The following is a 22,342-nucleotide window of genomic DNA, read 5'->3' on the forward strand; positions in this document are numbered from 1 at the left end:
CAAAAAAAACAAATACTAGTGCGCCTGCTACACTCAAACATGGACGAACAACAACCTACAGATCATAGAGACAAGAAAAGTTGGTAGAAGAGAAATGGAGGAGGAGACAGAGGTTTGTCTGATGTATGTCAACACAGGCTAAAAATTAGATATGTTTTGAAAAAAACTAAAAAAAAATGTATAGCGTTAAAAGCGCGGGAGAAACTGGCCACGTCATTAAATTTTTACATATAAAGTAACAAAATAGAATACTCAACTACTATATAATGACTCATAACCAAATTATAACACTAACACTTAAACTATTGAATTACAATGGAAACTACTAAAATAACATGTAACTAAAGAATAGAGATAAGAATGGATGATGAGAAACTTAGACTCTAGAAAGTGTTAAGAATTCATCACCAACTTAGAAAGCTTAGACATGCCAGAGAAGTACCTAGAATATTCAAAGTTGTAAACAAATGAAAGGATGTATCTAGAATGATTGTTCCTAAGAGAAAGTGTAGATATTTTGCAGAATGTGTAGTTGGAGGAACACTCTAGAGTAGAATCGTACATATCCGATCCTTCACTAGATCCTTCAATCGATCACCACCTATAAATAAATGTGGTCATTTGAGTTGTAGCCAAGAAAGAAAGAAGGTAAGAAATCAAGTAAGAAGTGCGTGCACAAGACAAGAATGGGTGCTCAACCTAGACCCCAAGTAAATATATTTTTCGGATGTCTAATTCGTGATACTTTTTGTGACTTAGCCCTAGGCCCAATAACTTGGCTAGCGTATGGGCTATATGTGTTAACAGCATAAACTTCCATCCACAAATGGATACTGTTTATATACTATTCCAAATACACATGGATACTATTTCTATACTACTCCACTAGATTAAAGTAGAAAAATCAGGAAGGCATGATATTGTAACATAACAAAGAACAAAAACAATGATCAGAGAAAACCAAACAGAATAAAAATGGAAGAAACCAAATAAATGAGAAGTTTCAAATAAGTGTATCATTATAAATGACAATTGCGACAACACATATCTCATAGTCTTGAGATTTTCAAAAGAAAGATAGAAGGGAATGCATCATCTTTGAAACCATCAATTGTCTAAGTTTCAAAATCATCAAAACGAACAAATAAAAAACATGAAATTAAAAAATCATAAACCAGAGCAACCCAATGTTGCTTTGATTTTTAAAATTATGATGCTCAAAAGGTAATGAACAGAAGCCACTACCTATATTTGTTGCTTCTGGGAGGTTTGATTATTATGACCACTAATCAATATTTCAAAGGTCACTGTAAAAATTGAATCATTTTCTGCATTTGCAGTACTATCCCTATCCGAGGAGAGGCGACCATCAGGACTTACGATGATACCTGAGGGAAAAATGGGAACTTTCGTTGCATCACCTCCCTTGACAATTCAAGTGACCGTTGGTAAATCTATGGGTGCATATACTAAAAATTCTCCCATACTATCAATGCCTGTCTCTTGGAGCACTAACATTTCCTTTTGCATACTAGGTTGTATATACATTACAATAATTATAAAATATTAGTGGAAGTACTAAAAGAGATAACACGAAAAATATTTTAAAATTATCAGTATATGTAAATTAAATATGTGTGTGTTTTTATTTTTAACTGACTAAAAGTCAAAAGTGAAATTGGACCATATAAAAGGTCTTTTGATTCAATAATCAAAGATTAAGGATGAAAATATACAAGTTAGAAACATTGTTATTTATACATATGAAAAAATAAGAATCCAATCATAAATAATATTATTTGTTTCTTGAAAAATTTCATTATTACTGGATAATTTAAGTATTGAGATTTATGCAGTTTTGATGATTAATAAAGAACGGATAATGTTGATTTTATGAGAAAATCCAGTGGAAATAAATATCCGATTGATTGAAGAATCAATGAGTTTGATTTGAAGGAGTCTAAAGAGATAATGAGTTATAATTGAAGAAGGAGTCTCACTTACAGTAGAACTCTTCAAATTACTGCTGAATTGAAGTGTGGAAGTTCGACTACAATACCAAAGAATCAATAAATGAAATTTGAAGAAGAAGTCCAAAGAAGCTAGGAGTTTGAATTGAAGAAGGAATCTTACTTGAAGTAGAATTCTAAGTCAATATGGAGTTTAAAGTTAACTAGTGTAAGACAAGAATACATATAAAGACCCTAGTAATTTGGATCTCCTGTGTAGAGAGCTTAAGGCTCATACTTTTCCTATTATATGAATAGTGATATTATAAGAGAGATAAAATGATTCATACCTTACTTTGGCCATTACCCATATGTTGAATTGCACAACCACAAGGAAACTTCCAAGGATAAGAATGTATACCACTTTGAATCTCATTGAATAGATCATAAGAAACATCCATCATAATCCATGTTGGTGGATCAAATTGTCTACAACAACGTAAGAAAAATTCTCCAGCTTCCACTAGAGGAGATAAAATATGCAACTTTTCATACATTTGTATTCAAGAACCAAGAAAAAATTAGATCATTTTATGAAATAATTATAATATTTATTTAATCTCTATGGAAGAAGATCTAAAAGATGCATCAGTATCGTACAAATTGTATAGAGCCTCCCAAACTCCCAGAATCAAGTACATCTATTTGACCTGCATAAACAAATTAATATCTTTTAAGTATATGATTAATCATAGGACATTGACAATAATAACTATTTCTCAAAATAAGTACTCATTTGTCCATGTCCCTCACTCCATCTAAACTCATCCTAATCAATAGTGTGGGATAAAATTTAAATTAAAATCGTATCAGTCTACTAAAAATAGACAATTTATTGAATTCATGACAATGTGTTAGATTCAAATAAAAAATGAATATATATTCGATCATTCATATGCTAGAGTTCGAAATTCATGATACTAACATGGTATGATTACGCATCAAAAGTAGTAAGTTTTCAACGAATTCTCAAACAATAGCTACTTTCCAAAAATCAATTCAAAATCAATTGCCTAGCACACACACAATCTGTATATAGGCTTAAATCCTACTACTGATATGTTCTATAGCAATACATCATTCTAGGGCCAACGCATGTAATAAAACATGTGAGCTGAAAAATTATAACATGAAAGAGTTCAAGAAACTTACTAGATCAAGAAAATTATGGATCAGCTCACTTGCAGTCATTGACACAACTTCACAATCCTTTGATGATTCAATTCGAGTAGCCGATGATTGTTAATAAGGTCGATTTGGATTTGGAAATGTTCTTTTATAACTCTCATGATGAACAGAACACCTTCCTTCACTTGATGAATCTACCCAAATTGGATAATTTCTTTTCCAAAGTTCAACCATTTCATTCATAGAAGCCACATCAATCTCATACATTTTTTTTTTGCCTATCATGAAGTTTGTAATGTTCTTGTGAGACATTATTGAAATATTATTAGTATTTATTGAATGTGCTTGAACATTATTATTAGTATTATTTCCTGACCAAAGGGAGTATGATATCCAATAGTTGATTTTGATGGTGCGAAAATTGAAACCATCACACAAGACCTTTCAGGAACACTTGAGATGAGTTTTAATACTCTTTCATACTGCAAAAAAAGTTGTTAAGTTAATTTACTTATGATAACATGTATATATTATTTATAATAAGCATGATTTGAGAACATAAAAGGATAGGAGTACATAATTAATTTTTTATAAATAAAATATAAATTAAATTCTTTTCATTCAACTTGATATTTCTTGTCAAGGGCGGGTGCAACTTGCAACTCATAAGCATGGGGCATAAATGAATTCAAGATCTAAATTTAATGGGTTAAGACTTTTTAGGTATTTAACACTTTTTTGGTTGGGATGGGTGGGGGGATTTTCACCTAGTTTTTAGTACCCACATTAGGACATCCACATATTTGGATTAACATCATGTAAGGGGTAGATGTTACAACCCTTTATAGTTGGCATATAAAGATTAATTCATTCTATTTATACAATTATGGATCTAGATACAACATTTTAAAAGAAAATCTAGTGATGCTTTTCATGTATCGATGCTTTGTGTAAAATTATGGGATTCAAATGAACTCGGTTCCTATAATATGCATCCACCTCAATAGATATCCTAAGGGTAGAATATATACATATATGTGTAAAAATTAACTAAAACATAAAAAAAGTAGGGCACCCAAGCGCTTTTTAAGCCAACTCAGTTCTCTTATCCATTAGTCCAATGCATTGGTCGTAAATCTAACCCCCTTCATTTCAAAATTCAAAGTATAACATTGAGATAGGTGCTAAATGCCTTAAATCCCGGATTGATCAATTAAGTTAAACCACAAATCTGCCTGTCTTTGGTAATATATAACTGAGCAACAATACAAATTTAACATAACATATTAGATAATTAAGTAAGTGTACAACTTACCATTATGTTAAATTTGTGAACATTTACAAACAACGGAATCAAATGTGCACATTCCAATTAACAATAGGTTTAGGTACTGAGCAAGACATTGCTATATCAAAATGAGAATTTTATAATAATCGAAGGAACAAATTAAGCCTTTTTTTAAAAAAAAAAATTGTGAAATTATTTTCTGCTTCCACCTTTGTTTAAAATTTTAAATTGCCGCTCTGATTTTGAAAAACATACACTTTCTTCCTCATATAAAATATATATTTTGAAGAGTATTTACATAGGTGAAAAATTAGTCCACGAAAATTTAACTTACCCAATTTGAACATGTTTTGCTAGCATATTTCATGCGGGTAAATTTTGGTAGAAATCAAGGTATAACATGATTAAAAATCGGTTGATATAAACTAAATATTTAGCTCAAAATAATTCATAAATGAAGTTTTTAAAATGAATATAGTAAACAATAACATACCTAGTGTAAATAATAAAATGGGGCATGAAAGGATAAAGTTTACACATATCCTACAACTACCACGGAGGTACAAAAGTCATTTCCGATAGACCCCCGTCTCAAGAAAAATATAGACAAACACATTATAGAGAAAGAAATACAAAACAGAGAAAGTCTTGTCAATTCTGTAGATAACCTATCAAATCATCCTAATCAATAGCCATAATAAGACAAAACAATAATAGAAGCGGAAAATTCCATTACTAATAACCAAAATAATAGTACGACTATTAGTGTAGAATTATAAATTAGACAACTCAACAATCTAACAAACCTCTTACCCTAATATGTGTCCTTCATAAACTACTATCAAAGGCCTTAACTTTATTACACATATAACACCAAAAATTGCAATGCTCTATGAGTGCTCCAACTTCCCCAGTACAATGTCATTGTCCCTCTCTTTGTTCAAGAGTTTGTGGAAGTAAGATTGCACCTCCATATGATGAGTATCTACTCAATGAAGACTTCTTCAACTTGACAGTCATTGTTACATTTGTATCTCAAGGTAAGGCCTAGGTCAAAAACTTACAAACCTTGAACTCACCGAAAATTGTTTATTTTACTAAGTAATTTCATGATCACTGCAAGGAGTTGATACAACTGCAATAAACCCACTAAACTACCAAGTAAGATCCTCATTTTAAATTTAATAATCCTTATAATTTTTTGTTCCTGGTTGTTATGTTTTGTTAGCTGAGACATCCGAAATATTGTTCTATAGTGACTGCTCCTTTTTGTGCTTCTAATTTGTAATTGGAATATACCAAGATGCCTATTTATTCTTATTCCTCACACTACCCAAGTAATACAACTTATAACAATCCACATACTATGCCTTAGATCCTAGCCATCTGGTCTCCTAGATAAAAGCTATCCTCCTCTTCTTGAGAATCCTCATTAACTATGGAATTCCTCATCAAAAATCATACTCTTAGCTTGGACATGATAAATTTAGTTGTAAAAAAAATTATTTAGTATGGTAATTTCACAGAAAATGAGAAAAAACTGTAATAAAAATATTTGGTTAGAGCTGGAAAATTGGTTTTGGTCTATTTTAAGCCCAACACAAATAATTTATTAATTGGTTCATTTGTTTATACAAATCATTTTCACAAGCCTGGACTTAGTTCAGTCCATCCATGTAGCAAGATTTCCTTCATTCATAAAATAATATAGAAAACAAATTAAAATAATTATTTCTTAGTTGCAACACCAAATTTTCTTTGACTTTAAATTCTCAAAATCCTTGGGAAGTTATGGAACTTGCTTGAGAGTTAATGTACTTTGAATAATTTAACATGATTCTATCATTTGTTTTATTGAGAAACAAAACAATCAACTTGGAGGCCGGATGATAAAATAATTTTAATGAAAAGAATCTACTTTAGTGAAATTCATATATTAGTGAGGCAAAGAACATACTTTCAAATATATTGATCAATCAAAGAGGCAAAAACAAATGACTGATTTAGGAAAATTATATTGGAATTAAAAAGTTCAATCCTAAATAATTGAATTGATTGTACAAGGAGGAAAATATAAAAATGAAAGTGGAAGAAAATAACCTAATTAATAAAACAAAGAAATTGTTGTATTTATCAACACATTCTAACAACTTAACCCAATTCAGAGAATTAATTTAACAAGTGATGCACTGGCCTTGTCATACAACGATCTTACCTTTATAGTCACTTTTACTAGATTTTTGAAAAAATTAATTTAAGAAATAGTAATATGTTGTTTTGCGTAAAGAAAAACAATAACAACTACATATCTTCAATTATGTACAATGAATTTATAGAAAAAGAACTAAATAATTAGAATTACCTTTATTTGCGTCCTTTTGTTTTGAAACTAAATCCTGACCAGCTTAGATTCAAGCTCAGCTTCCCTAGCCAATCGATTTTGTTGATTTTCATTTGGAAGCGGACAGTTCTCAAAGAATCTTCATTGAAAATTCAGGAAATTTTTTTTATTGATCATTTATTTAAAAAATAAACCTAAAAAGTAAAAAAAAAATAAGAATGAAAAGAAACATGTCATAAAAAGCATGGTGGATTGGCAGTAGGAACATAAATCAGCGTCTCAAGTTTGAGAATTGGAACTAAAGCCTCCTTGTTAAGAAACGTTTTACCCTAAAATCGAACTTAATTCCCCACTTGAATTTTGATTAATCGAGCCTAGATCAAGTACCAGATACTCCTTAATACTTAACTAGAGGCCTCATTTTGAGTAATGGAATAAGAGTTGTCACATTCCGCAGAGAGTAGTTTATCCGTCAAAGTGAGACTTTCTAATGTGAATCTGAACTAACCTTCCTAAAATGGGACTTTTGAATGCAAATCGATGTAGTCAAACTATAGTGAATTTTTTAAGCGATCTGGATTAGTTGAGCTGTTAAAAGGGGTTTTTAGATGCAAATCAACATATATTGTTCCTCAAAAGGAGTATCGAACATCATGAGAAAGAGACTCTTTTTTTTGTGCAAAAATAAGAAAGAAATCGAAATTAGATAATGAATAATCAAGAATAAACCGATCATTGATAAAGTTGTATATAAAAACTAGATTAATCATCCGAATAAGCTATTTCAAAACCATATTAGCAACCCAATAGAAAAAATTAAAATTGAAATCAAAAGTACATATCTTCTATTAAATTTGAATGGCCATATTGAGAGCAAGAGAAAAAAGCAACACCAGAAAACAATAAAAATTAAATATAAATTAATACACAAAAAACACATACAAAAAATAAGTTATTTTATTGCTAATGATTTTTTAATTTATCACTCATGGATTTTAAGAAAATAAGATCATCTCTTTAAACAAAAAAAAATTAATTTTTTTTAATATATTTGAAAGATAAAGTTCTTTAAAAAAAACTTATCTTACACTTCAAGACTTTGGATTTGTTCCATACTGTGTATGCTATGCCTTTTTAATCCTCTATGCGAATTTGATGATTCTTCATTAGGCTCTTCCGCAGAATCTGTCTTTTTGTTTTCCTGCTAATTTATGCTTGATAAAACAAATTTACAAAAGAAATACAAAAAATCAAGTGTTAATCTATTTGATTTATTATGTAGACAGTCAATTTCTATAAGAAATAGCTAAAATAGAACAAAGAGAAAAAAAAATATAAGAGAGAAATTTTTACATACCTTTTGATTGATGAGTAAAGATAGAGAAAAAGAAATATAAGTGGTCTATTTATATCGTAGAAACTAAGTTGATTGTACATGTGAAGACAAAGATAAGAATTGTGTTGTGTTTGTTTTTCTTACAAAACATTAAGTTTGAGATTAGTGCATATGATTTGTTATTTATACATGGAAAAATAACAAGTATACCCCTGAACTATCGTAAATGGTATACAGATACCGTCTGTCATACTTTGGGACGTTGGCGTCCCTACCGTTCAAAAACTAGATCATATATACCCTTTATAGTAACGGACATACACGTGTCATAATCTTATCTTATCCACCGATCCGATATTTATTAAATTTCATATCGACGGATAAGATAGTGCAACATGTTCCTATTTAGTCTTCCGTTAGAGTGAAGGGTATATATGCTATAGTTTTTGGACGTTTGGCACCAATGACCAAAAAATAATGACACAGGGTGTCTGCATATCATTTACGTCAGTTTAGGGGTATATTTATCTTTTTCCCCTTTTATATATTGTCTATTTAAATAGCATCATAAGTTATATTTCATAAAAGGACATATTTATAACTTTCTTTCCATTAAAAGCTCATAATTATTTTTTCTAATAGTAAAATCACTATTTTTTAAACCATATTTTAATATTTAATCTAATAAGTACAAAACTCGATCAAAAGAAGATAAAATTGATACGACCCAAAAATAATTAGGGTTAAAGGGCATTATACACCTATCAATTTTGCAATTTATAGTAAAAATACCGGTCATTTCAAAAGGGGCTCACATATACTCCTATCATTATACAAATGAGTCAAATATACCATGTTTGTCTAATAGAAGTGAAAAACTTAATTTAAATTAATTTTATTTTTAAAATTTTTATCAAAAAAATAAATCTATGTAGGTACATTTGATATTTTTGCAAAATTAAGTGGTATATTTGATCTTTCTCACGCATGAGTTCTTTTTTCTTGCCTTCTTCAATGGCATGACCCAAAATTGGACGTGATGACACTCATCTATTTCCACCAGAAAAGTAAGCCTCAAAACCAACAACACGAATAAAAGCGAAAAGTAGAACAAGGATAACATAAGAATGGAAAACTTAGTCATTCTAATATATATAAAAAGTTGGTTGTCACGTGTACAAGCCACTAATATTAATGCACAATTGAAAGATAAGTGTAAGTGTCAATGTATTTGTCTATGGAATAGAGTAAAACATAAAATAAGAAACAAGAGGGCTCATAGGGATGACATGAAACTAACTCTCAAAGTCTTTCAGAAGCCTTGGAAATAGAAGCAGAGTAATCACACGGATAGGAGCTCAGAACCTACAAGTGTAGAAGTAAGGGGTGAGTATTAAGCCACAAAATACTCAACAAGCAACCTATTAAACAATGAAAAACTAGGCTAGAATGTGAGTACTCCCTTCATCCCAACTAAAGTGTCTGGACTACAAACTGCATAAAATCAGCTCAAAAGGCTTGGAAATCACAGGCCAACAGTCATAGTTCAATAACTAAACTTTATCAAGTATATTCAGGTTTTCTTAACCTAATTTTATATTATATTTTTTCATTAAATTTTTTTATTTTTGATGTTCTTACTTCTTTAAGTTTGTGTATATCCAACCTTTTCTAGTTTGTACTCATAGCAATACCACTACAACAAAAATAACTTTTAGTGATAATAAATATGCACATCAACAAAGTATGCTAACCTTGTTGAGATGACCTGGGGCGGAGTTAATCGAGCTCTCCAAATGGACGTGAGTTGAAGAGCCGGTGGTCTTTTTGACTTTTTAAATTAATCCCTCTAAATTCTTGCATTTGTTCTTTTTCCTTCTGTTCATCCACATTTCTTTATTAATTTTCTACTTTATTTTAAATAATTCAGTATAGTTTATCATAATTGCATCTGATTTCCATCATTCCCTGTCCCCCCTATGCATCATCATTATTTGTTCTTCGTCCACTCTTTGCTATTTTACATTACTCCATAAGTTTCTTGAATCCATGTTCTTAGAGTTCTAGTTATCGTTCATGATTGGGTTGTTGTAATTGCATGATTGTTTCAATTACTCCATTAAATGTTTCTCTGAGATTCGACTCAATCCACACCCGGAAGCACAATCCGTAAAACAAAAGAGGAGTGAGATTCTTTTGTAAGGCCATCAACTATCTTATTACTGCCACGGAGCCTGTTCCAGCTTCTATTCGTGGTACCTAGACCCTAGGATTCTAAATCATATCTAAGTTGTAGGGATGCATACTATTCTTGAGGAGACACAGTTGTTCATGGATGGTGTGATGGATAGATATCCTGAGATTTGGTGAGATCTTATAAGGTTTCATAAATCTTTACAGTTCACAAAGCCCATCACCTGTATGTTTCACTAAGGTGAGGGAATTTTTATGATGTGTATACACAATTGTTACCAAGAGGTAAGATGAAAAAGGTTAGGCTTGACCCTATTGAAGTTGGTGAAGTTCGAGGTAGGAAAGTGAAGTGTAGAGAAACTTACATTAATAATGCATTGGACTACACTGTACGAATTTGTCACAAGTTGGCCGATAAGCTTTAAAATACATTAGATGGGTTGAGGGGTTGGCTTGCCCCATTGTTGAGTGAGACTACAACTCCTTAGATTAAGGTGGGAATGATAATTGAAAACAAATATATACACATCACTATGTGATAATGGTTTGGGTTTGTATGTAGCTCTTTGATGCCATCTCAGAACAAGTCTATCCTCCGCTATCCAAAAGATTATCTGTTAGGGTCGATCATTGCTAAAGAGAGGCTAAATCTGGTTTCAATCATTGATCTAGAGAAAGCCATGAGGGATAAGAAGTACATAGACATCACTATGCCAAAAAGTAGGTGTTTCTTTTGTTGACAAGAAGGGTATAGAGATGACCCCAACATCAGCCTATGATTTTCATTGGATTGAAGTGGAGTACCTTTAAGATAAGGCCGAGCGGAAGAAGACAACACTGGTGGATAACTCCCTGGTTGTTTATGTAGAATCTTTGGAGGGTGACTCTATGCCTCCCACTTCTTTGTCTATGCCTCAAGTACTCCTACTATTGCTACTCTCTCTCACCCTCCATTGATTCAAGATGTTGTGTTATAGATTGGTAACCTTGTATATTCTACAGCTAAGCGAGACACTCGGTTTAAGGCACATGTTCCCACCATGATTGACCGGGCTATAAACACTTCCTTGTACCCCTTTGGAAGGAGATACAGGGTGTATAGGAAATTACTACAGGTGTATGAGAAACGTATTGATGGATTATATGCTCGAATAAAAGAGTTGATAAGTGATGTGTATCAATCAAAATCCATTGATCTTTCACGTTTGTGGACTGATTCTGGTGTCCCCAAGGGCACCACATAGAGGTTCTTGTGATCAGTATTGAAGAGTCTCAAGTTACCCATGATTTAGAGACCTTCGAGGTTGAGCAGGAGAGGTTAGGTTCTGAGGAGGAGACGAGACTATAGCCCACACAGTTAATCCAAATGCAGAGTTGAAATACCTTGAGAAGGCGATTGTGCAGATTACTACTGAGGTGTCCCTTTGTGACACTTCTATGATTGGCTCTAGTGGGTCCAAGCCCACCAAAGAGCCCATTACACCTACCTTGGGGGATGAGCAAGGCATTGATGCCCTAAATGAGGATGAATTGTTGGCCATACCTCTCCACTTCCATAGATGACATGGCAACCCTCTTACTCTCTCTATCATTCTCTACTTATTTTTGTGGCTTAGAGGACAATGTCTATTTTTTAGTGGAGTAGAGGGAGTTTTCTTTGATTGGGTTGTAATTTTGATATATACTTTGATTTTTCGTACCTCTTGGATTATTATTATAACTTGATGGTAATTAACTTCTTGTTTGGTTTGATAGTACAATTGCTTTTGTTTTGGTTTAGTTATTTTGATTCTCATGCTTGTCTAAATTTTGAATATCGATTGTGCACAACTGTGTCGTCTCAAAAAGTGATCTTGTGGAGATGTGTGTTGGTGGATAACTTGAGTTGTTTAAATTGAGTTCCGTAATTGTTGCATGAATTTTGGGCATCTTATGTTGACTAGTTAGATATCTATTCATGTAATTTTGTAATGATCCTTGCAGGCCAGCTAGGGTTGTAGTGTCACGACCCAAGTTAGGAATGTGACTGTCGCTAAAGGGGAGAATCCCAAAACAAGCCTTACCAGAATTCTACAACATAACGAGCAGAGTTTCCTTTGTATTTAGGCCTATCCTAAATTTTCTTGTTCAAAATTCACAACACAACTAATAGCAACTATAAACCACAACATAATATTCATCAGTGATCTAATTGTCACTCAATTACTCCAATTCATCTCTAAATTAAGGAAAAGTTCCAAACTAGTCGCTTGACTACAATTTAAAGGACTAATCTTCGACTCAAATCAAAGGAATGACAATGGAGCGACTCTAAGATTATTTAAAAGAAACTAAAGAAACATAGCAAATAAATAGTTCTCTTGCCACACGAAGCAATGCGGGCCTCAATAGATGCTACCAATTCACATGCTAGTTAATGAAATCCTTTTCAATAGCACCTGAGTTCTTTGTAAAAACAGTTAGCGAGGAGCGGGACACTAGCTCAGTGAGTAATAATACTTAACCACAACAATTTTCAATGAGGGGCAACTCATAAAACATGCAATTTTGATAGTCAAAATGTTAAAATCACTTCTTTTTCAGAAACATTAACAATATTCAATCATATCTTGCTCATATAAGTCAAATCCATGTAAATACTGAATAATACACTTAGAAAAACATTTTCACATCAAATCTTATTGCGGGGAGGTTTATTAAGATTAATCATGCAATCAGTGTAGTCTTCTATTTAAGAATTACCAATAACAGTGAACTCGTCATAAAAAAGTTAAATATTCTATCAATGAACCCCTACTCGAGAGATATCAGTAAAAATACACTTGTTCTACCTTTCCACTAGCAAAGGCATTATCAGTAATGCGTTTAACTACAAGCTACATCAGGTCTAACAAACCTATCGTTAGCTAGGGATTCATCAAGGTCTACTCCATTTATATTTTTCTTGTAATTCTTAGAAGCATTTCAAAATCAAACAAAACATTTAAATCTTATCAAATCATATCATTTCAATGTTTAACAATCACATGTCAAAATACTATTTCTAAAATAAGTGTAAAACCTTTTCAATAAAAATAATCTTCACTTGTAAAAATGAGATAATCTCAAATAATATTTTCAGTATCATATCAGTAAAAGACTTGTGCCACATGTTAGAGAATGAAGAAAGAAGTAACAACGTACAAGAAGATAGAGGAAGAGTTCCAGAGAACTTTATATATTCTGATATTTGTAAAGAAAATACACATGACACATTAAATAGGAATTAAGACTAAACCACCTAAGAGAAACATGATCCACTAACTTAACCACAACCTTATCAACTAAGCTAAATATTATCAACTACCAGGAGATATGCTTTGAATCAACTAGGACTTCTAATGTCACATCCGGGTTTTCCCCCTAGACGTAAACGACACCGTCGTCCTTTTTAAAGACTAAGACTAGCTTCTTAGTTTCATATCATTACATTCATAGGTTTAAAAAAGCTGAAAAATTTGAAACTTTCATTATCACTACTTGAGGTTTACATAGTCCTCTACATACACATAATATATATTCATATCGAGTATACATAGACCCTTCATATAGGAAGGTTACATAGCCTTTTACTTTTATTTCACATAGATATATAAGAATATAGAAATAGTCTCAATGATTATCTCATCTTATACCATCGAATCGGATATCACACTATGGGCATAGCCCTTACATATATTCAACAAGACCATGTATAGGTCATACGAATGTATAATATTGAAATAACAAGCAAATGAATAATAGAGTCAATAATCTCGTAATGAAATCAAAAGCTAGAGGATGGCATTGCCCTCGAAATTTGAGGACCTACCCCACTTGGGTGAAAGGAAGAATTTAAGCCTTCAATAATGTCGCCTCCCAAACTCCTCAACGACCTGAACCTAAAATTTTTGGGAAAAATGAAATAAAATGGGGTTAGCACTCCACATGTACAAAGTATAAAATCTTATGCACATACATAAGCAAAACATGCTAAAAGGTACTCTTTATTAAAATATGTCATTTTTACCCCTTTAGGGACTTAATACAAAGTCAAGTAAGTCGTATCAATCAACCAACATGCTTGCAATCATACGAGTAATAATTATCCCAACATACTTGAAACCATGATTTACTACAACCCTAACATCAAGGAATAATATCACAAGAATGAATAGGAGTTAAACATATCATAATAAGCAAGACAACTACTCACAGGTCCTTACCAAGTCCACAAGTGCAATGACCAAGCAAAGCCCTATAACCTTACTCAATCAAGTATCCTCAACAACAAAACATGACCATTGTCCAATTTTACATATCATGGCATTTAGGATTGCATTTCATTGTATATTATCATTATAATCCAAGGCATATTCATAAATGAACTAATCAACATATAGTATCAACAATGTTACATGGTTATCATATACACATCATATATTATCATAACATAAACATATATGAACCTCCTCCTAAGACTCCCCTTAAGGCTTACTACTGCAATGTCTAGGTAGAGTCCTATACCCCTACCTAGACTAAGCTAGACCCCTTAGATTATCCAAGTTAGAGTTCAAATCCTATAATTCATTTTACCTTTTGGGAACTTCTTGCTCTAACCGACATAGACCACATGTGCTAATGTGCAATCCGGTGTCATAAAAACCTACACCGAAAGAAGGCGTACTACATGCCAAGGTAGTACCAAAACATGAAACATAGTAACTACGTGGATCCACTAGCTAGTATTCCTATGGAGGCAACATAGTTCAAGAACTAGGAGATTTAGTTGGGACCCTCTTTATGCGCCAGGCATTATAGTCTCCAATCTCAAGAGTGGCAAAGGAAATTTCTTTATCTAGTTCACTCGGTGCTAAGCTAGAATCCTTTTTTGAAATGTCTTTAAGCCTTTGATTATCAATCATAACTTAATTTAGGCCATATTGTCTACCCCTTGTATAATCATCATCATCAATAGCTCAGTAATAATTGTATGAGTATAAGTCCTTTCATCACAATTCATAGAAGTGAGGTTAACACTTTAGCATTTCATAACATATTAAGGCACATTGATAGTTTTCACCATCCTTATAATCCATACACATTAATCAACCTCACAATATAGTCAAGACATTTCAATTCAACATCGTACCACCCTATATTCCTAGTATAAGGCATACTCCAATAGAATATCATGACTTAACAACAATTAATCACAATTGGAAGTAAAGATAGAGATTCAAAGTCTTACGAAGTATTCCTCATAGTCTATCATCAAGGTCTTACCATCAACCCATAACTCAAACCAACTTGGGGAGTAACATCATCACACAATGATAACAAATAAGATAACGAGGCCAATTGCACCTCTATAACACAATTCATCTTTAGGTCTCAACTTAAGACAAGGTACATAGGCTAATTTCACATTATAATTCATAACATCTCAAGAACTAGCATCATAGGCCTATATCTCATCTTAATTTAATAATAATAATAATGCCATAGGATAGTAATCTAATTAACAACCAACTCAATTGAATGATCAGAATACAATATAGGTCAAGATCAGTACCTAGGGTTAGGGATTGCGGATCATACTCTTCAATTTAGACCAAACCATCAACAATTACCATAAACAAGTTCATTTAAATGATAATCTACACAATATAACGCTAAGAATTCATTAACAACTCAATCCATAACTCCAATTTCGTAATTGAATGAAACCCATAAGAAAACTCAACTTTTTGAAATCTATTTTGAAGGAACCCTTTGAGGAAAAGATCTCAAAGGTGAATAGAACCTATATCTTAATGTTTCTCAACAATTTGATGAAGAATCCACCCTTTTCCAGCCCCCAATTCACCTTCAAAGCTAACCTTTATGGATTCTTCCAAATAGAGAGAAAGAAGAGGGTTTATTTGAGAGATGTGTTTTGATTAATGAGGGTTGAGAGTATTTATAGTAGGACTTAATCAACTTAACTAGTCTCCCTTTAATCCTTAACTAATCCCTAAACCACTTAATTAATTAAATTAACTAAATTTAAAACGTGCAGGAATTTGCAGACCCCATTGATGAGACCTTGATCGACGGACCGTTGGTCCATCAACCGTCCGTGTTGTTCATCCGTAAGTTCGGTCAGAGAATAGTGCAGGAGAGGCTTTTCTCCATTTTTTTAAGTGTGGGACGACGGTGTCATCGACGCCCTGTCGATCCATACACGAACCGTAGCTTGCACCTCTACACTCTGTCGATGATTCATGAGATTTTGCAGGTGAAGGGATCTTCTCCACCTACCTAAGTGTGGGACGACGGTGTCATCAACTCCCTGTCGATCCACACACGGGCCGTTGTTTGTCCCGTCGATGCACACTGCCAGGCAGTGTTGCATCAAATTGCAGGGGTCCTCCTGAAAGCCCTTAATTGGTCCTTGGGGAGTCGTATCCGGACGTTTCAACCATGGAACAACTCAAACACCTATCAGTTACCTTCCCACTAACGTTCGTACAGTTCCGACTCCTAAAACTTAGTCATGTAGGTAAGGCACACTACCATCCCTTTGAACTAACTTCCGAGACGTTTTGGATGTTTTGGTTCTTAAATCTCCTAAATGACCTATATTCATTAAAAATAGACATAGAAGCAATGTTTAAACTTTATGAAACATATGCTAGGCCTTAATTCTTTGATTTTCAAGGTGTTATATTATCCCCCCCCCCGGAACATTCGTCCCCGAATGAAACTAAAATTTTTTTGAAGGAAAGAATAAACCCAAGACTAGCAGCCCAACCAATCAACAACATCAAATCAACATAAAGCATGTCATTTCAACAAGGAAAATATTAAAACTCATATTATCACACATAAGGCTCAAAACACTTTATCGTGAGGCATTTACTTCTGGCAACACTTATGAGATCAACATACATTACATGAGTCAATTAGCACAAAGTTCAACTTAACAACATGCTACCTACCATTTCATGAAGACTCACCATATCAAAATGCACAACATAACTGAAAGATTCATGCATAATCCTCCACTGAATATAAAGACTTGACAGGAATAAAGCGAGCGGACATAGTCAATCGATCCATAACCACACATATGGAATCATAGGACTTTTGAGTCCGAGGTAACCCTGCTACAAAGTATGTATTGATGTCTTCCCGCTTCCAAGTAGGAATTTGAATCTCTTGTAGTAAGCCACCCGACTTTAGTTATTCGGCCTTTCCTTGTTGGCAATTTGGACACTTTAGTGACAAACTCCGCTATGTCCCTTTTTAGACCTTTCCACCAATATATCTCCCTTAGGTCATGGTACATTTTTGTCGATCCTGGATGAATCGAGTAATAGGATACATGTGCTTCTTCTAGGATCCGATCCATCAACCCATATACATCGGGAACACATAATCTCCCTTTGTACCTTAACACACCATCCCTAAGGAGAATAATTCATTCAACTTGCTGAGAACTAATTCTTTTAACTCCATTAAGGCTAAATAAAGGTGTTGTTTGGACTTCACCTCAACCACTAAATATGACTTGGAGTTATGATGAACTATGGAACCCCCATCTGGAGAACTCTCCAACCTCACCCCCAACCTAGCCAACCTATGTACTTCCCTTGCTAGGTCCTTTTTGGCTTCGTTAAGACGGGATACACTACCCATAGTCATCCGACTTAGGGCATCCGCAAATACATTAGCCTTGCCGGGGTGATAAAGGAAACTCATATCATAATCTCTCAACAACTCAAGCCACAATCTTTGTCGGCGATTCAACTTCTTTTTGGGTAAATACATATTGGAGACTCTTATGATCGGTAAAAACATCAACATGAATCCCATACAAGTAATGCCTCCAAATTTTCAAAGCAAACACCACGACCGCTAATTTAAGGTCACGAGTAGGGTAGTTTCTCATATGTACCTTTAGTTTCCTAGAGGCATAAGCTATCATCTTCCCGTGCTGCAAAAACACACACCCAAACTCACTTAGTATGTGTCACAATTCACTACAAAACCCTTTGTACCCTCCGGGAAGGTCAACACCGAGCAGAAGTAAGCCTATCTTTCAACAAATGGAATCACTTCTCACATGCCTCCGACCACTTAAACTTTTTACTCTTTTGGGTCATAGTAGTCAAAGGAGACGCAATGGATGTGAAACTATCCACGAATCTCCGATAGTAACCCCCTAAACCAAAGAAATTCCTAATGTCTGTCGGAATCAATGGTCTAGGCCAATTTTTCACCGCTTTCATTTTCCTTTGGTCTACCTCAACTCCCTCACTAGAGATGATGTGCCAAAGAAAAGTCACCGATCTTAACCAAAACTCACACTTGCTATATTTGTCATACAATTGATGTACTTTAAGGGCTTCCAACAATACCCTCAAATGACCCATATGATCATCCGCATTCTTCGAATATACCAAGATATCATCAATAAACACAATGACCAATGAATCTAGGTAATCTCGAAACACCCTATTCATTAGGCCCATAAAAGCCGCCGGAGCATTAATTAGATCAAAAGACATTACAAAGAACTCATAGTGCCCATACCTAGTCCGGAAGGCCGTCTTTGGGACATCCTCACCTCTCACCCTAAGTTGGTGATACCCCGACCTCGAATCTATCTTTTAAAATTAACTCGCCCGTTGGAGTTGATCAAACAAACCATCAATCCAAGGAAGAGGATACTTATTCTTGATAGTAACTTTGTTGAGTTGACGGTAGTCTATACACATTCTCAAAGACCATCTTTCATTTTGAAAAATAACACCGGAGCACCCCATGGAGATATATTAGGCCTTATAAAGCCTTTGTCATGTAAATCCTTGAGTTGAGCCTTTAACTCCTTCAATTCAGCCGGAGCCATCCTATATGGAGGGATTGAAATAAGATTTGTTTTCGGTAGCAAATCGATAACAAAATCAATTTCCCGTTCTGGTGGAATACCGGGAAGGTCATTTGGAAAAACCTCTGGAAATTCATTCACTACAGGGACCGACTCAATAGGAGGAATTTCGAAACCCAAATCTTGCTCTCATACTATGTGATAAATACAACCCTTTGAGATCATTTTACATGCTTTTAGACAAGATATAATGCGACCACTAGGAATAGAATTCCCACCCTTCGACTGAACAACGGGCTCATTTGGGAAATTGAACCTCACAACTATTGTCCTACAATTAATAGTAGCAAAACTATCATGTAACCAATCCATACCCAAAATGATATCAAAATAAAGAATATCTAGTTCAACTAGATCCATTATAGAAACTCTATTGGGCAATGTAATAGAACAATTTCTATAGACTCTTTTAGCAACAACCGACTCTCCCACCGGAGTAGACACTAGAAAAGTACCATGCAAAATATCAGGTAAAGTATCAAACTTTTTAGCTACTAGAGGTGTAACAAATGATAAAGTAGAGCCGGGATCAAGTAAGGCATATACATAACGAGAGAAAACTTTCAACATACCGGTCACCACATCGGGAGAGGTCTCTTGCTCACCCCTAGAGCGGAGAGCATAGAAGCGGTTCTTCTTTGGAGCATCACTAGAACCACTTTCTTGAGCTTGGCCACTACTCTTTTCTTTACTCTTCATGTTTGGATAATCTCTCATTTTGTGACCACTCTTGCAACAACTAATGCAATTATCTGTCCGATTCAGGCAATCACCATAGTGCTTTTTACCACACTTTCCCGAAGTTGGCTTCTCATTTGGTGAATTAGTACCTTTCCACTTCTTGAATTTAGGGTTAGACATCTTATCACCACTAGCTCCTTGGAATTTTGAAGCGACTTGATTAGAAACCCGCTTCTTAAATTTAGGCTTGTCATATATCTCAAGCCTATTCTTTGAACAACCTCCATCAAAGGACCTTGTCCTCTTAGCATCTCTTCTTTTTCACTTACCTCTTACCTCCTCTACCTTCTTCCATAAACCATAAGACTGGAAATGTTCATGTTGTCAAGTAGCATGGCAGATTGGCACTCCTCTTGTAAGTCCTATAACACCCCCGTGTCAAAAGGCTCATTTAGTCTATAGGATCGGAGACCAAAGAAGGAGCATATTTGGACAACTTAATGAATTCCAAAGAGTACTCATGGACACTCTCCCNCCCCCCCCCGTAACAAATATTGATGAACTCTGTCACTTTCTCCTCCCTCATCTCTCTAGGAAAGAACCGATCTAGAAAAACCACCTTAAAGATATCCTAAGTCACAGGACCACCCCTCAACGACTTATGATTCCTCCATTGCACATACCAAGTTTGAGACACATCCTTGAGTTGATATGAGGCCAACTCGGCCTTCTCACATGAAGACACCCCCATAGAATATAGTACCTTGTAGACCCCATCGAGGAATTCTTATTGGTCTTCATCAACCTTAGACCCATAAAAAGTAGGAGGGTTCATCCAAGTGATGTCCCTTAGACTTGAAGCAATAGTAGTGACTTGTTGATCAGGACGAGGATCAACTTCACGATTGGCTTGAGTCGTCATAGCTTGGGCTTGAACCATCGCGGCTTGTGCTTGAGTAGTATTGGCTTGAACCATTTAAACAAGAATATCCCTCTTCTCCGCCTTCGTCACTGGTGGAGGTTTAAATGGGGCTTGATCAACATTAGCATTTTACACAAGTGGAGGGACTTGGTCATCATGAGGAGGAGCTTCCACATTAGAAACTTCTTCCTCAAGTCTTTGAGCCGCATTACTTCGAGTGTTCATGCTTACTATAAGTACAACAACAGGATTAGATGCAAAAGAATACCATAAGTATACTTTATTGGCACGATATAAGATTTCCAAGAAAGAGAGCAATTCCTAAGCATCATATAGGTTTCTACTCATAAGTGTGGTTCGGTTCACAAGTATGAATACAAACCTACATAGACGTGGTAGAGAGAGAGACATAACTCAACGCCATTCAACCTCATGCTCTGATACCAAGTTTGTCACATCTGGGTTTACCCCCTAGACATGACCGGCATCGTCGTCCTTCTTAAGGACTAAGACTAGCCTCTTAGCTTCATGGCATTACATTCATAGGTTGAAAAATGCGAAAAATTTTAAATTTTCATTATCACTACTTGGAGGTTTACATAGACCTCTACATACACATAATATATATTCATATCGAGTATACATAGACCCTTCATATACGAAGGTTACATAGCCTTCTACTTTATTGCACAAACATCTATTGGGCAATGAAATAGGACAATTTCGTTAGACTTTTTTTAGCAACAACCGACTCTCCCGCCGAAGTAGACACTAGAAAAGGCTCATGCAAAATATTAGGTAAAGTATCAAACTTTATAGCTACTAAGGTGTACCAAATGATGAAGTAGCGCCAGGATCAAGTAAGGCATATACATCACGAGAGAAAACTTTCAACATACTGGTCATCACATCGGGAGAGGTCTCTTGCTCACCCCTAGAGAGGAGATCATAGAAGCGATTCTTCTTTGGAGCATCGCTACAACCACTTGCTTGATATTGGACACTACCCTTGTCTTGACTATTCAAGTTTTGACAATCTCTCACTTCGTGACCACTCTTGCCACAACTAAAGCAATTATCCGTCCCTTTTATGCAATCACCATTATGCTTTTTACCTCACTTTCCTCAAATTGGCTTCTCATTTGGTGAATTAGTACCTTTACCCTTCTTGAATTTAGGTTTAGACACCCTATCACCACTATCTCTTGGAAATTTGTAAGGGACTTGATTCGAGACCCGCTTCTTAAATTTAGGCTTGTCTTGTATCTCAAGCCTATTCTTTGAACAACCTCCATCAAAGGACCTTGCCCTCTTAGCATCTCTACTTTTTCGCTTAGCTCTTGCCTCCTCTACCTTCTTGCATAAACCATAAGATGGAAAATGTTCATGTTGTCATGTAGCATGGCCGATTGGAACTGCTCTTATAAGTCCTCCAACACCCCCATCACAAAATGACTCATTTAGTCTCTAGGATCAGAGATCAAAGAAGGA

At 34.5% G+C, this 22,342-nt stretch overlaps 1 pseudogene; it reads right to left on the minus strand.

Annotated features, from left to right (window-relative positions):
• Positions 1-20,905, minus strand: part of LOC114074054 — a 39,716-nt pseudogene extending 18,811 nt beyond the window's left edge.
• Positions 20,906-22,342: the final 1,437 nt, after the last annotated feature.

Source organism: Solanum pennellii, chromosome 9, assembly GCF_001406875.1.
Source record: "Solanum pennellii chromosome 9, SPENNV200".
Lineage (NCBI taxonomy): Eukaryota > Viridiplantae > Streptophyta > Magnoliopsida > Solanales > Solanaceae > Solanum > Solanum pennellii.